Source organism: Eucalyptus grandis, chromosome 2 (genome assembly GCF_016545825.1).
Source record: "Eucalyptus grandis isolate ANBG69807.140 chromosome 2, ASM1654582v1, whole genome shotgun sequence".
Taxonomy (NCBI): Eukaryota; Viridiplantae; Streptophyta; class Magnoliopsida; order Myrtales; family Myrtaceae; genus Eucalyptus; species Eucalyptus grandis.
The window spans coordinates 52570205-52587654 of NC_052613.1; the positions used below are offsets into that span (position 1 = coordinate 52570205).

The 17450-nt window shown below is 38.9% G+C and overlaps 2 pseudogenes; both read left to right on the forward strand.

Annotated features, from left to right (window-relative positions):
• Positions 1-615: 615 nt before the first annotated feature.
• Positions 616-3403, forward strand: LOC120290351 (annotated as a pseudogene).
• A 10295-nt stretch (positions 3404-13698) lies between these two features.
• LOC104431990 lies at positions 13699-17450 on the forward strand (annotated as a pseudogene).

Genomic DNA, 17450 nt, shown 5'->3' on the forward strand with positions numbered 1-17450 from the left:
TCCTTCAAAAAAATGGTTTCCTTCCAGCTGTTTAACAAATGGGCATCCCCCAAATTTATTCGTGTGCACACTAACTAATAAAGCTAAAATTATTTACATAAATAGATTATGATTTCTGATTCCCATAAAAAATTATAAAACGACAACGTGTTTATGGCTTGGCTTCCATTCATGTGCGAAATAATTCAGCAAGTTGCCATTAAATTTATGATGACAAAGCCCAGTTAGGTTGTATTTGGCCTGGACGTTTTTATTCATTTCGAATATGGCTTATGAATTAACTTAAATTCTTTTGTTACATTCTTGATATAGATATCATACGGACGATTATCGACAAAAGTCCATCAAATATATAACGATCTTTGGCTATGAGTTTGTAGGGCTTTATGTATATTTCTGCGCATTAAAACAAAAATAAAACACAAAAAAGAGAGATTTAAAGAGTCACACGTATTTTCTAAACGAAACAGAACGTTTTTACCCCCGGAATCATTCACCTATTAATAGAACACGTAAAACAAAACCCTACTTTCCCGTTGACTTTTCTTCGTCTTCCCGCCTTCTATATAAATCCACCCGATATTGCGAGGGCTGGTTGTAAAAAGTATCGCCCCATACCTTCTTTCTTCCTCAAGCTTGAGCACTCGCTCAGCACATCATTTCACACTCTCTCTAGGAGTTCGAAACCGCGAAGACAAAAGCCATGACGATGGCCGACGTCGAAGTGGAAGTCGTCTCCAGCGACACCATCAAGCCCTCGTCGCCAACTCCGGACCATCTCCGCCATTACAAGCTCTCCTTCCTCGACCAGATACAAGTCCCCGTGTTCATGCCCTTGGTCCTCTTCTTCCCGAGGGACGATGATGTGTCGCTCGACGAGAAAACGTGGCCGAATCAGGCAGGCTCTGGCCAAGGCCTTGACCCAGTTCTACCCTCTCGCGGGTCGGGTCAGGGACAACCTCTACGTCGACTGCAACGACGAGGGCGCTTTGTACGTGGAGGCTAGGGTCAGGTGCGAGCTCTCGGATATCCTTGAGAACCCGGTCCCTCGGGTTCTGAATAGGTTCTTGCCGCGCCAGATCGACGATGTGCAGGACTTGGCTGTGGCTGTTCAGGTATAAACATCCGGAAAATTACAGAAGAAATTATTTTTCGGAACGCTAACTTGAAACGAGTATCTGGATTACTTTTTTTCTCCCTTGGCTGATACTTACACTGCAAACCTTCTTATTCTTTTGCCTTCAATTTAGATCGAAAACATTACCCAACATCATGCATCAGGTTGTATTATACAACAGTTTACTGCAGAACCAAACTTCTGACATATGCAATCTCGAGGGCTCACAAGGTAGTTAGCTAAAAAAATCACACACCATAGCCTATTTAAATGCGTTCATGTCTCTGTTATTTATCCAGGAATCTAGCTCAGGGTGGCAAGATAAAAAAGAACTGCAACACCTAGCTTAAGCGAGCGCAAGCTTTAGAAATTTTCTCTCGAACCTTGTAGATTAAACTGTAATACAAATTGCACCATGTAGCACCATGTAGCAATTGATCAAGAGGTAGATGGCCGCGCTAGCCTCCATGAAATCATCGTTACTTATGATCTTGTGTTGACTCTGATGTATTTTTACATGCATAAATATAGCCGACGTGGTAAATGGAGATAATTTTTGAATATCCGGGATCGAAAGATGATTATTTTGAATGGATTTCTGCGACTTCATATTTTTTACTATCTGAACATGCAACGTCGTCACCCACTTCCGATGTTTGCGCTCTCTACACAGGTCAACTTCTTCGAGTGCGGTGGCTTAGCCCTCAGCCTCTTGATCTCCCACAAGGTCGCCGACGCCCTCTCCTACTTCACCTTCCTAAACAGCTGGGCTGCCACCGCCCGAGGCGACACAGATATCATTGATCCCTGCTTCAGCTCCTCCGAGCTCTTCCCACCCATCAACCTCTCTGGCTTCCAGACGTCCACTGGCATCGTCAAGGACAACATCTCCACTAGGCGCTTTGTTTTTGATGCCGCCACTATCGCCTCGCTCCGTGAGCAGTTGACGGACCTCAACAATGCTGCCGCTGCTGCCACCATCGACCACCAGCGCTCCCGCCCAACCCAGTCGAGGCCCTATCGTCTTTCCTATGGAGCCGCTACATGGCGAGCACACAGCCCATCGACACCAGAGGAGACAAGCTCTACACTGTGCTCCACGCTGTGAATCTCCGGACAAGGATGGAGCCGCCGATGTCGGGGCACCACTTTGGCAACATCAGTAGGTTGGCGATTACGGTGCCCACCAAGGACGCCGTTGTGGACGGAGGCCACAAGATAGTACACCAGGTGATGAGCACTATCAAACTGGGGAGCCAATGGCTCCTGTCAATATATTAAGACTGATTTATAAAGAGAAATATTAGACACATTAAGACCGGTTTGTGAAATTGATTTATATTGAAGTTTCGAACTATTTACTGCTAGATATAGTCCACCTGTTTAAAAGTCAATTTGCAGCCTGACGCAGAACTTATAGTAAACTATTTTCCCGGATCAATCTTCAGTAAACTGGCAAATTTCAATGATCATATGCCAACAGAAGATATGTTTCGTTTCTCAAACGAAAAATTCTCGGTGCGCCATTGCACAGGTGAGGGAAGCGATCAAGCAGGTGGACGGGGAGCACATAAAGAAGCTCCGGGACGGGAGGGTTACCTGAACTGGCTAAAGGAGCGGTCGGCGAGGATCTCGCAGGGCGAGGTGGTGTCGTTCAGCTTCACGAGCTTGTGCCGGTTCCCGATCTATGAGGCGGACTTTGGGTGGGGAAAGCCCACCTGGGCCGGCTCGGCGAGCCTCACTTTCAAGAATCTGGTTGTCTTCATGGACACCAAGTCCGGCGACGGCATCGAGGCCTGGGTCCACCTCAAGGAGGACGACATGGCCAAGTTCGAGCAAGACAAAGAGTTGCTTGCGCTCGTTTCGCCTTCCGTGAGCGTCAAAAGTTGTGCATTTTAGTTGGTGAAGTTGGCCAGAAAGGATGGCCTTGGTATGAATAGGGACTCTGTTTCAATTAGGTTTCTTATTTTTAATCACAAAAAACCCAAAAGTATGCCCACCGTCGTATAAATATTCTGAACTTTTTTTTTGTCACTAAAAACCCTATAATTACTAATTGTAACACAAATAATCCAAACTTTCTCGTGTCATAAAAATTCCTGAACTTATATTAGTGTGATAAATATACCCCGCAACGGAATTGAAATAAAGGATATATATAATTTGGGCTTTTTTGACCAAAAAGAAAGTTAGGGGTATATGTGTCATAGTGGGCAAGCTTAGGGCGGTGACACAAAAAAATATTTGGAGTATTTGTATCGCTATAGACATAATTTGAGGTTTTTTTTTTTTGTGATATTTGTCTTTTACTTTTCCATGTGGATTTTTTGTGTGTGTGAATGCAGTAATAAAGCTTGAAATGCAACTGTAGATTTTCTGAAATGGAACAAAAAAATAATATATATAGAATAACCTTGTAATGTCTTTATGTCCGAAGATGTCCGTGGTTGGAGCTCGGAGTCATTATAGTTTTTGAAAGTGATATTACTTGATGCGAATGAAACATTAAATAAATGAGTCATATCCATTCGTAAAAAGAGTCTCTGACCAATTTTTAAAACCTCTTCACACCACTCAATATTAGTATTCAATTAGAATAGGAGTGACGAGGTGATATGATAATTAGAAGCGAGCATCGAGTTTGATTTAACTTGGGAACCAGATCGAATCGGATATGTTGACACTAGGTGGAAGCGAATTGGTTCATAAGAGCGAGGGTATTTCTTGTCAGCTAGGCAAGATCCGCCAATCTTCATCTCACCACCACCTTACCAGCTCATTCCATTACCCCTCCCCAAACATGTCCACCCAATCGTTCTAGTCCGTTAGCATGGCGCTCACCGACGTCTCTATGTTGCTCATGTGCCACGTGAAATCCTAACCCATGACTTGACCCTAGCATCGAAAAGCTCCCTCATTGACTCGGTGAGTTAGTCTATGGAATCGCCCATTCTTTAGAGATAACAATTTAATGAGGAAAATTTGCTAAGAATTGGAGCTTGAATTGGGTTCGAGTTGCTAAAAATTGTATTGTATAAACATAGGTCATATGATTAAATAGATCAAATTGGATTGCACTATTTTCAACCGACCCAAACCCGACCACCTCACCCGGTTAACCAGCCTAGATGTAGCCTAAAGATTTTTCATTTTTCCAAAGTGATGTTTGTATTACTACTTATTTCCTTGTGCTTGGTGAATCAATCTAACATATCTCATGGAAGTTCAATTTTCTAAACTCTCTCATTGATTTGGTTAGTTAATAAAAAATGGTTAATACCGTGAAAAAATCAAATTAGTGTACATGTGACAAAATTATCTTAAACTAAGGGTCCATTCGTTTTGCGGAAAATAAGCCATTTTCGGAAAATATTTTCCTAGATGTCATTTTCTAGGAAAATAACAATATTTTCCGGTATTCGGCTAAAACCTAAAAATATTTTAGAAAATATTTTCCTTGTGTGTTTGGCAAGGAAAATATTTTCTAAGATTTCACCACTTAGGCATGTATCACTTACCAACCTATAAATTCATCAAATATGAACTTGCCTTTAAATCCAGATAGACTTACTTCATATCTTTGTTCCCTCATTATTGCCAAACGTTCATCTACTCTAAAAAATGTTCGTATGGATTTTAAAAATAAGTAAAAGAGAAAAGAAGCAAAGCATGTACAGCCCTCATGAGAATATTCCAGTTGAGTGGCCTGTTCTCTCCCTGCGTCTTTTTTATTTTATTTTATTTTATTTGGTGACCCAGGAAACCCCGAAAGCCGACAGGCGGCGGGTAGAACCTGGGGGCAATATGGGGAAACCACCACCCCATGCCACCGGGTAAGTCACTAAGTAACTCCACCAGCCCCTTGCGTTGCAAGGGCCGATCTCTCCCTCCCTCGCAAAGGATTACTGAAGCCTACCCAGCGGAGTCACCACGGCCGGTGGTCCCCCTGCGTCTTTTGTGTTCTAATAAACAAAAGAAAAAAAAAAACAAAACATGTAGAATCCTTTGCTTGAGCAATGTACAACTGCAGGGTAGAATAAATAAAGAAAATGATAAGTAAGAGTGCGGAGTGCGAGCTTGAGATCGACAAGCTCGATGTTTCGCGGCAACGGTCGACGACTAGCCAAGAAAAAAGAAGATGGGAAACAAAGAAAAGAAAAGAAAAAGGAAAAAGAAAATAAAAAGGAAATAAAAAATAATTCGAATTAAAAAGAAAAAAAGAAAATTAAAAAATAATTCGAACAAAAAAGAAAAGAAGAAAAAGAATGGGGAGGTGGAAGTGAGGATTTGTAGAGGTGTGAGATAAGAGATATCAAGTGAGGAAAATGTTTTCCGCTTTTCAAAAGTGGAAAACATTTTCCTTAATTTAGAATACTTTTCTTCCTTTTATGGAAAACATTTTCCCTAAGAAATTCATTTTCGGTGAAATGAATGTCGAAAAATATTTTCTCTGAAATTATTTTCCGCGAGACAAACGGAGCCTAATTTTTAACCACAAAAAATCTCAAAGGCGATATACTTGTGACAAATATAAAATTAATCATTTCATTCCCCACATTAGCTTTATGATGAAAAATTAGGGAAGGAACTGAAAGAGTAAATCAATTACAAAAAAATAAAGTATAAAAATTAATGTATATGATGATCAAGACTAAAGTCCCTTGACCATATATAGACTACATCAACGCGAAATGCTCGTGAACAATATTGATCGAAAGTGATCCCATTGGTTGCCATTGTCATAGTGCCTAGCAGTTAGGAAATGCGTTTTTTCATGGACGAGGCATATCACATATGTTCAATTTTCTATATCAGTATGTGTAAGAAATTTCATCCGCAATCCGATTTATTTTATTTTACTTTACCCAAATCATACAATTGTAACCTTCTTACGAGATTTTCACCTTTGAGTACTAACCATTAGATGGAATTAGTCCAGTTGCAAGTGCATTTGTAGAGTTCTTTTTCTTTTTTAATAAGGCATTCGAGTTATCAAAATAAAGCCAATATTTTCTTCTAGCCCGCGTAACCCAAAATTTGCAAAATTCTGACGGTCGGCCATTTTAATGCTCAAAGCTATACATAAATGAGAATTATCGATATCTATATCCCTATCATGCCCAATAAAAAGATAAATAAGAATTATGCTCCATAAATTATACGTCATACACATGGCATTTCTTTATTAGTCAAAACAAAATGTTCGGATGTCATGTAATAATGTTAATGAGTGTCCTCAGAGATAGAATCAAAACAAGTACGTCCCAATATGATACGATTGATAGAATTAAATGCTCGCGCTCGTTTCGCCTTCCATGAGCATTAAAAGCTGTGCGTTTAAGTTGGTGAAGTTGGCCAAAAAGGGTGGCGTTGTTATGAATACGGACTTCGTTTCTATTAGGTTTCTTATTTTTAATCACAAAAAAATACCAAACTATGCCCACTACACAAATACTCTAAATTTTTTTTATATCCCTAAAAACCTAAAATTACCAATTTTAACATAAATATCCCAATCTTTTTCTCGCATCATAAAAAATCTCGAACTTATATCAGTGTGACAAGTATACCTTGAAATAGAATTGAAAGAGAGGGTATATATATCATACTTATATAGTTTGGGTTTTTTTGTGACAAAATAAAGTTGAGGATATATATGTCACAATGGACAAATTTAGAGTTTTTGGTAACACCCAAAAAAAAAAAAGGACTATTTGTATCACTTTGAACATAATTTGAAGTTTTTTGTGATAATTTTCTTTTATTTTTTGGCTTTTCATGTGATTTTTTTTTTGGGTGTGAATGTAGTAATAAAGCTTGAAATGCAATTGTGGATTTTTGAAATGAAACAAAAAAAGAAAATATATAGAATAACCTTATAACGTCTTTATGTCTAGGTGGCTGGAGCTCCGAGTCATTATAGTTTTCGAAAGTGAAATTACTTGATATGAATGAAACATTAAATAAATGAGTCATATTCATTTGTAAAAGAGTCTCTTCACCAATTTTTTAAACCTCTTCACACCACTCAATATCAGTCCTCAATTAAGATGGGGTGACAAGGCGATGTGATGATTAGGAGTGAACATTGAGTCTGATTCAACTCAAGAACCAGATCAAACCGAGTCTGTTGACATGTAGGTGGAAGCGAGGTGGATCACAAGAGTGAGGTATTGCTCATAAGCGAGGCAAGATTTGCCACTCTTCACCTCATCGCCACATTTCCACCCCATTCCATTACCCCTCCTCGAACATGTCCACCCAGTTGTTCTTGCTTGCTAGCATGGCGCTCACCGACGTCTCTATGTTGCTCATGTGCCACACAAAATCCTAACCCACGACTTGACTCAAGCACTTGAGCTCCCTCATCGACTCGGTGAGCCGATCTATGGAATCACCTATTCTTTAGAAATAACAATTTAATGAGGAAAAATTACTACATAGGAGGTCCTAAATTTAAATTTTTAAATTCTTTCCAAGCTCCAATTTGTCTTCACTGTTACAAATTTTCACGTGTACGCATGTGGGAGGTATTATAATATATAAATATTAAGCCACACGTTTATTTGAGTTTATACTTTTAAATTATGCATGCTTATCTGACAACTTAAATTTGTCCGAAGCAACAAATTAGGAGGTTGCAGCCAGAATCCATACTAAATAATTTACTTTTGCAAATGGCAAGCGGAAGATTCTCTGAGGAGATTAAATTATAACAACAACGATGATGATGAAAATAATAAGTGGGAAAAAAAAAAAAAAAAGGAATCCCGCGTCGAATTTTCTGAGGAAGGGGATAGAAACTCGTGAGATTCCTATAATCACTTAAAAATTAAGCCATCTTATCGCAATTCAATCACTTCTCACGCGTATTGAAAACGACCTTCGTCAAGTAATCTCAATCTATACATCATTGTAACTCAATTGTCCTCCCAAATTCACGCTAAATCAACACGTCGAGTACTCTATTTGGGGTGCACATTCTAACGGATTCAAAACGAATTATTCCGGACTAATTTAAAAAGCTCTGTCCAAAGAGATAATTGAACCAGCCATTAATTTCGTGTATAAATCCAACGAAAAGTGTGTATACTGTGTCCATTTAAACTCTTTTGAATGGCAAATAGCACCGATCAAAAAGTTAAAAGTTATGACTCATCTACGAGATTTCATGGGCTTAAAGCTCTAACGCTCAGGATCCATCGTGATAATTGTATAAAAAATATCACGGTCGATTACAAATTGTCAATAAATCAATCCATGGAGCTCAACGTATACTTTAGTGGACTCGCATCAAATGTTTTGTGCAACCGATCTCATGATTCTCTCCGAGATCGCCTAATGATGCCGTGCATTGCCTGAGGCCCATGAACGGTGGGTTGTATCGTGGCCTAATAATGATAGGCCTTACCTAAGATCTGACCGATTAGGCCCAAATCCCCTTCATTAATGGATTGGTTTTTGAATTTTCTATTTATGTTGTACTGATGATATTATTAATAGATGTTGCAATTAAGGGCGATTGGTTCCCGAATTAGGCCGACCAGTCCAATTTAGGGTGTTGGCAATTTCCTATTATTTATTCTTTAAAAGAAAAAAAGAAAATCAAAAAAGTAATAAATCGGTCCGACTAGTTTGATTTCACGCTTGGGATTGGGAACCGGACTGATTATTCTCGATTCCTAAAATTTGGAATGAGAACTACCCATAATTGGCAGTTCTTGGGTTGGTCCGGTTCTCATGGCAGACCCCTAGTTATAATAAGAGCTCGACATGAAGATGGCAATTACAGGGTCATGCAAAATAGATGACGATGATATTCGTGGTGATACTGGATTTTACCACGTAATTATTTATGTGCTGTCCATCGTATTATATTATGACAGAATCACTTCGGTTCAACCTCTAAAGAAACTCATTAATATTATTACATTACTTCCGAACATTTTTTTCACCTAATAAAAGAAATGCCATGTTTATGACGTAAAATATATGGAGCATAATTCTGCATTAACTTTTTTTCTTGGGCGTGATAGGGATATAGATATTGATTATTCTCATTTATGTATAGCTTTAAGCATCAAAATGACCGACCGCCCGAACTTTGCAAATTCTGGGTTACGTGGGCTGGAGGAAAAAATCGGCTTTATTTTGATAATTCGAATGCCTTATTAAAAAAGAAAAAGAAATCTACAAATGCATTTGCGACTGGACTAATTCCATCCAATAATTAGTACCGTGCAAAGCTGAAAATCTCGTAAGGTTACAATTGATTGATGCGGATAAAATAAAATAAAATAAATCGGATTGCACATGGAATTTCTTACACATAATGATATAGAGAATTGAACATATGCGGTCCGCCTCATCTATGTAAAAACACATTTCCTAACTGCTAGGCACTATGACAATGGCAACCCAGGGGATTACTTTCGATCAAACATCATTCACGAGCATTTCGTATTGATGTAGTCTATATGTAGTCAAGGGACGTTAATTTTGATCATCATATGCATTAATTTTTATACTTCTTTTTTTTTGTAATTGATATACTCTTTTGGATCCTTCCCTAATTTTTCATCACAAAGCTAATGTAGAGAATGAAATGATTAACTTTAACGGTGTACAAATTTGAGGTTTTTCATAGTTAAAAAGTTAATTTTTGATAAATTTGTCAAATTTCTACTAATTTGGGATTTTTTATGGTATTAATCATTTTTATTAATTAACCAAATCAATGACAGGGTTTAGAAAATCGAACTTTCATGAGATTTGTTTAATTGATTAACCAAACACAAGGAAAAATGTAGCAATACAACCATCACTTTCACAAATGAAAACTCTTTAGGCTACGTCTAGACTTGTCAAATAAGTGGGGTGGTCAAATTTGGGTCAGTCGAAAATGGTACAACCTAAATTGACTCATTTAACTCATATAACCTATGTTTATACAATACAATTTTTAGCAAATTGAATCCAATTCAAGCTCAATTCTTAGCAAAGTTTCCTCATTGAATTGTTATTTACGAAGAATGGGTGATTTCGTTGACCTGCTTATTGAGTTGATGAGGGAGCACAGGTGCTCTAGTTAGGTCGTGGGTTAGGATGTTATGTGTCACATGAGCAACATAGAGACGTTGGTGAGTGCCGTGTTGATGCACAAAGAACAATTAGGTGGTTGGGTTTGGGTCGGTCAGAAATGATATAATCCAAACTGACCCATTTAATCCATATGACCTATGTTTATACACTACAATTTTTAGCAACTTAAAACCAATTCAGGCTCATGTGCCACACAAAATCCTAACCCACGACTTGACTCAAGCACTTGAGCTCCCTCATCGACTCGGTGAGCCGATCTATGGAATCACCTATTCTTTAGAAATAACAATTTAATGAGGAAAAATTACTAAGAATTTGAGCCTGAATTTAGTATGAGATTTTGCAGGACCACCGCCAATTGTGTTAATAATTAAACTATTAGATAACACATTATTTAATATCTATATTTTCTAACAAAGTTGATTAGTACTTTTGTGCCATGAAAGCAAGGCTTGACAATCTAAAACATTATTTAAAGGCGATGAAGCTAGAATTGGGAATTGTGAGTTTGGTCTACAATTTCAGGTCCTGTCCTTTTTAAGGAAAACTATATTCTATAAATTGTTTTCCTACTATTAAGTGTTTGAATGATAGAAAACTATTCAATTTATGAAAAACCTTTTCCTACGAACTAAAACAATAGACTTAGATTGAGAGAAAATAACTTCTCTTTCTATTAAGAAGGAAAACGCTTAATTTAAACTATCAAATAAATGAAAACTAATTAATTTCCCTGGTGTAATAGCAAGCACCGGTTTGACTTGGGTTGAAAATGATTTTTATGAAAAGTATTTTCCTTTATTATAAAGTTTTCAATGAAACAAACGCACTATTCGTTGGGGAGATTAATATGCACCACAATAATTTGGTCAAGGCATTCGACCTTTCTACTTGGGTTGGCCCTTCGCTATTTAAGTTGACATTGAAAATGAGGGAAGTTTTCAAGAGAGAATTCGAGCTTAAAGATGAAGATGGTGAGTTCTTAGAGAGAAGTGGAGAGAGAATAATCATACCTTGAAAAAATATTTATATGTTACGTCGATGGGTCACCAAAATTGGATAAGTGGCGGTCTATAAATGAGAGTTGCTGAAAGGTCACGGCAAGTGACATTTTTATCATTTAAAGGTCTAATGCATGTATCATTGTAGGATTGCTTTGCGCCTACTGAAGTAACAACCTAGAAATTCTCGACAAAATATACCTTTCCGGTGATTATGTATACCGGTCGGATCGAATATTTATGACAGTCTGTCTATGTAATATGCATACTTGTTGACAAAGCAACCGCGCATGCGAGAGTTGGTTAGTTGGTCGAAGTCACTGTCATCAACGTGAACCTAATACAAATGGAAAGTTAATAGGTATTTTATTATTGTGTGGGATGTGGAGTAAAGCAAGAGTTCAGGGATTAATAAGTCATTGCTGCCGCCGTCGCTGCCGGCACCGTCTCAACTAGTCAAATCCCGATTTTCGCATTGGCAACCGGCTAGTGCAGTCGAGGTTCCTGCCGACCAGGTTTTTTCCAACCACATCATTCAAAACTCTTTTACGAAAGCATTCATAGCCTGGCAAAGTCGTCTATTGACTTCTTCAAAGTAAAAAATATGAATCCAGCGCTGCTCATTTTTCGTCGGTATTCCGTCAATAGATTCGCCCTCTCCGAATGACGATTACACATTATATTTATCCAGTCGATGTCAGTTCAACTTCTTATCCGCATGCGTTTAATTATTTCAGTCGTACAATCACTATTCCTCAAAAAAGAAATTGAAGAAGAAGAAGAAGAAGAAACAGTTCACCAATTTGTTATACGTCGCCTTTGCCTTTACTCACTGCTCATTGGTGACACGAATTTCAATTGCACCTTCTACGGAATTGGAGGAACCATCTATACACTTTGACGAGGACATCTTCATCGATGAATCCTTTATCAATGATAATATAACTGGTTAAAGTTAATTATACAAGGAATATTGTTAATAGGTGTCTGAAGAATACTGGTTCAATTATCTTTCGTAGCAAATGTTCTCATTTTTAATGTACCCTTACATGAGAAAGATGGTACATTAAAAATGACAATTTTATTTTAATCAGGGTGTTTTACGAGATAATAAGCATTTCGATTGGTTAAAACATTTAAAAAATAGATCATAGAATTATTTAGCAGTTTAAGCTTTTTGGAATAATCATCAATGATCTAATAAAATCTTTCAAAATATCGGAGCAAGAGATCTCAATTTCGAAAATTGATCGCCAAGCAAGCATGTGGTCTAGTGGCCAGGGGACACCCAAATCCGGGGTTCAATCCCTGGAAAGCCTAAAAAAAGAAAGCTGAATATTCATTTGAAAATCCCAGAAAGTTGCCATCACCATCGTCAGAATTCGACTTTGGGAAATGGCTTCGCCCCCTTATTATAAGAGAATATTCGGCAATGGTGCTTCTGGTTGACTTTACTAAATTCATATGCAAAAATCTCGTCAACCTATCCTGATCATTGGCAATTCGGCAACTCGAATTCCTCGACTTCATTGAAGAAGATCAGGTCCGTGTGTATAATCCTCCGATGCGGGGTGAGATATATTGAAGAACTCTTGTTTATGTCCTGCTTTGCAGTAGGAGCTTCATCATTCCATGTTTAAAGAAGATGACTGACATGGAAAAGAATGAATATTTTCATGCGAAAAACAGTGATTATCTGTCAAATGAATTCAAACTTTTCATCATCATCGAGCAATCCTACAATCTAAGTAAAGGTGTTGTAGAAGAATACCACTTCCAAATAAGTTGATGAGCATATCTATAGCGGAATGTCTCATTTGTAGAAGCTCAGGAAAAAAAAAAAATTCCTTCACAAGTAATATGCAATTTATATTCAAGTTGGCATATTGTATGTAACTAGGATAGATTACAAGGTTTCAATATATAAGTTATTAAAGTCAATGAATCGCATGATTGACTAATCAAAGATGATTTAATTTTTGCACATTACCAGCCGGCCGAAGAAGGAAGAAGGAAGGAGGGACGAAAAAGAAAAAGAAAAAAAGGAATGAATAAATAAATAAATTCAAAAAATAAAATATTATTAAAAATTATCTATGTCGGTGTCGGTTAGATAGATTGAATTGACACAAATATAAAAGATTTAAAATCGAATTAACAAAAAAAATAAGATTTAGGATTGAATTGGTGAAATTATAATAGTTTAAGTTACATGAGTTTAAACTCTTTTTTTAGACTATAAGGATAATTATTGATAGAAGTGCAGTACGCAACGATTTTTGTGTATTAGTTTATGGGGTTATGGGTATATTTATGCTCGTTAAAACAAAAATAAACAAAAGAGAGAAATTTAAAGAGTTACAAGTACGTTCTAAATAGAAACAAATGATTTTTTCCCGTTGACTTTTCTTTGTCTTCCCGCCTTCTATATAAATCCACCTGATACTGCAAGGGCCGGCTGTAAACAGTATCGCCCCATACCTTTTTTCTTCCTCAAGCTTGAACTCTCGCTGAGCAAATCATTGCACGCTCTCTCTAGGAGTTCCAAACCGCGAAGGTGAAAACCATGACGACGGCTGACGTCGAGGTCGAAGTCATCTCCAGCGACATCGTCAAGCCCTCGTCACCAACTCCGGACCATCTCCGCCATTACAAGCTCTCCTTCCTCGACCAGATACAAGTCCCCGTGTTCATGCCCTGGATCCTCTTCTTCCCGAGGGACGATCACCTGTCGCTCGATGAGAAATGTAGCAACATCAGGCGGTCTCTGGCTGAGGCCTTGACCCGGTTCTATCCTCTTGCGGGTCGGGTCAGGGACAACCTCTACATCGACTGCAATGACGAGGGCGCTCTGTACGTTGAGGCTCGGGTCAGGTGCAAGCTCTCAGATATCCTCGAGAACCCGGTCCCTCGGGTGCTGAACAGGTTCTTGCCGCGAGAGCTAGACGATGTGCAGGACTTGGCTGTGGCTGTTCAGGTATATATACATCCGGAAATTCACGGTAGACATTATTTTTCAGAACATTTAGCTTAAAACGAGTATCTGGATTACTTATTTCTCTCTTGGTTGATACTTACATGGAAAGCCTTTTTATTTCTTTTGCCTTCGATTTATATCGAAAACATTGCACAATATCATCATGCATCGGATTGTATTATACAACGGTTGACTTTAGAACCAAACTTCTGCCAATAAGGGGTTTTGTTAGCATAATAGTTTTGAGGGTATTGTGAGAATAATAACTTATTGTTAGCCATAAATTTTTGAAGTAGTGAATTCCACAATACTTTTTAATTATTTGTTTTTTGGTTTTTTTATTCAGAATAAACTATTATTCTGATAATAGATTAAAAATTATCACCCAATCATTGGAAAAAATGTTAAAAAAATCATAAACCTTTTGGAATTGTGTTAATTTAGTTCTAAACCTTTTGATTTGATAATAATTCAGTCATTTCATTATTTTTGACTAGATTTTGTTGATAGGGCACCAATCGGCGATGTGACACGATTAGCCGACATGGACAATTTTTAATAATATTTTAATAATTTTTTTTTGGTAAAGAATATTTTAATAATTTTTTTTTGGTAAAGAATATTTTAATAATTTTTTTGGTAAAGAATATTTTAATTTTTTTTTTTTGGTAAAGAATATTTTAATAATTTTTCTTTTTCCTTCTCCTCCTCCTTCCTCTAGCCGATCGCTGGACCTCGGCAACGGGCCAAACGTGATGGTTTGGTGAGGTTAAGGTCGACCTCATGGGCCTACGGCGAGCCTCGTCGGCCACTAGTGAAGCTTGAGCCCTCACTAGAGGCCGCGACAACGGCGTCGTGCTAGGCGGCAAGGCTCGCCCTCGCCGGATCGGTAGGTCGAGCCTTGGCGCTGAATTTGGCGAGGCTAGCTTGAGGCTACCCCGGGCTGCGAGGGTGGCCTTGCGGCCTTTAGTGAGGGGTTGAGCCTTGCTAGTAGCTAGCGAGGTCAAGGCCAATGCCGAGATTTGACGGCTAGAGGAAGGAGGAAGAGAATAAAAAAGAAAAGAAAAAGAATAAAAAATTCAAAAAATATTAAAATATTATTAAAAGTTGTCCACGTCGGCGTTGATCGTGCCACGTCAATCGACCGGTGCCCAATTAGCAAAATCCGGCTAAAATTAATTGGAAATAACTGAATTGGTACTGAGTGAAAATGTTTAGGACAAATTAGCACTAATAAAAAGTTTAGGACTAAATTGACACAAATGCAAAATGTTAGAACTTTTTGACACTTTCCCCAAATGATTTCTCACTAATAAAATGGGGGAATTACCAAAAATTTCTAAATTTATTGTACAAATTCAGTCTTAAACTTTTTATAATTGTGCTAATTTAGTCAATTTAGTCAAATTTGACCCGTAGGCGTTGATGTGGAATGATTGACTCACAACCGACACTTCTTTTGTTTCTTGGGTGAGCTCGCCTTGGCAACCGGCCGAAGGAAGAAGGAAGAGGGAAAAAGAAGAAGAGAGAAACAATATAAAAGAAAAAGGAAAAAAATAATATAAAAATTCAAAAACAATCTGCACCGGCTAACGTCTACATCAATACCAGCAAGATGGACAAAATTGGCCGGAATGCAAAAGGTTTATAACCTAATCAATATAATTATAATAGGTTTAAGATTTTTTGTTAATTCTCTCCTCATAATACTTTACATACATAGTAGCTAATTTAAGTGCGGTCATGTCTCAGTTATTTATGCAGGAATCTAGCTCAGGGAGGGCAAGATATAGAAAGTTTCTTCTCTCGAACCTTGTAGATTAAACTTTAATAAGAATTGCACCATGTAGCAACTTTATATTCTTTACTATCTGAACATGCAACGTCTTCACCCACTTCCGATGTTTGCGTTCTTGACGCAGGTCAATTTCTTCGAGTGTGGCGGCTTAGCCCTCGCCCTCTTGATCTCCCACAAGGTCGCCGACGCCCTCTCCATCTTCACCTTCCTCAATGCCTGGGCCGCCACTGCCCGTGGCGACGCTGATATCATCGATCCCTGCTTCGACTCGTCTGAGCTCTTCCCCCCCATCAACCTCTCCGGCTTCCAGACGAAGACCGGCATTGTCAAGGACAACATCTCCGGCAGGCGCTTTGTTTTTGATGCCACTGCTATCTTCTCGCTCCGTGAGCAGTTCGCCAACCTCAACAGTGCTGCCGCTGCTGACCCCCAGTGCTGCCGCCCAACCCGAGTTGAGGCTTTATCGTCTTTCCTCTGGAGCCGCTACATGGCGAGCACACAGCCCGTCGATGCCAGAGGGGACAAGCTCTACACCGTCCTCCACGCCGTGAATCTCCGGACGAGGATGGAGCCGCCGATATCGGGGCACCACTTCGGCAACATCAGTAGGGTGGCGGTTGCAGTGCCGACCAAGGACGCGGGCACCGACGGAGGCTACGAGATAGTCCACCAGGTGATGAGCACCATCAGCCTTAAGACCGGTTTATGAAATTGTTTTATAAATTGATGTTTCGAACTATTCAGTGCTTGATATAGTCCGCCAATCTAAAAGTCGACTTGCAGCCTGACGCAAAGCTTATAATCTAATATTTTCCTGGATCAATCTTTAGTAAACTGGCACATCTCTTCATGAAATTATTTCAGGAAAATTCTCTTAATCACTAGGTCCAAAAATTTTAACGATCATATGCCAATTGAAGATATTTTTCGTCCCTTAAACGAAAAATTCTCGGTCTCCCATTGCACAGGTGAGGGAAGCAATCAAGCAGGTGGATAGGCAGTACATAGAGAAGCTCCAGGACGGGGAGGGGTACCTGAACTGGCTGAAGGAGCGGTCGGCGAGGATCTCGCAGGGCGAGGTGGTGTCGTTCAGTTTCACGAGCATGTGCCGGTTCCCGATCTATGAGGCAGACTTCGGGTGGGAAAGCCCGCCTGGGTCGGCTCGGCGAGCCTCACTTTCAAGAACCTGATCGTCTTCGTGGACACCAAGTCCGGCGACGGCATTGAGGCCTGGGTCCACCTCAAGGAGGACGACATGGCCAAGTTTGAGCAGGATAAGGAGTTGCTTGCGCTCGTTTCGCCTTCCGTGAGCGTCAAAAGCTAAATGTATAAAATGAACTTATACCAATGTGACAAATATATTATTCTGAGATGGAATTGAAATAGATGATATATTTGTCATATACTTATATATAAATTTCGTTTTTTGCGACACAAAGAAAATGGAGGTTTATG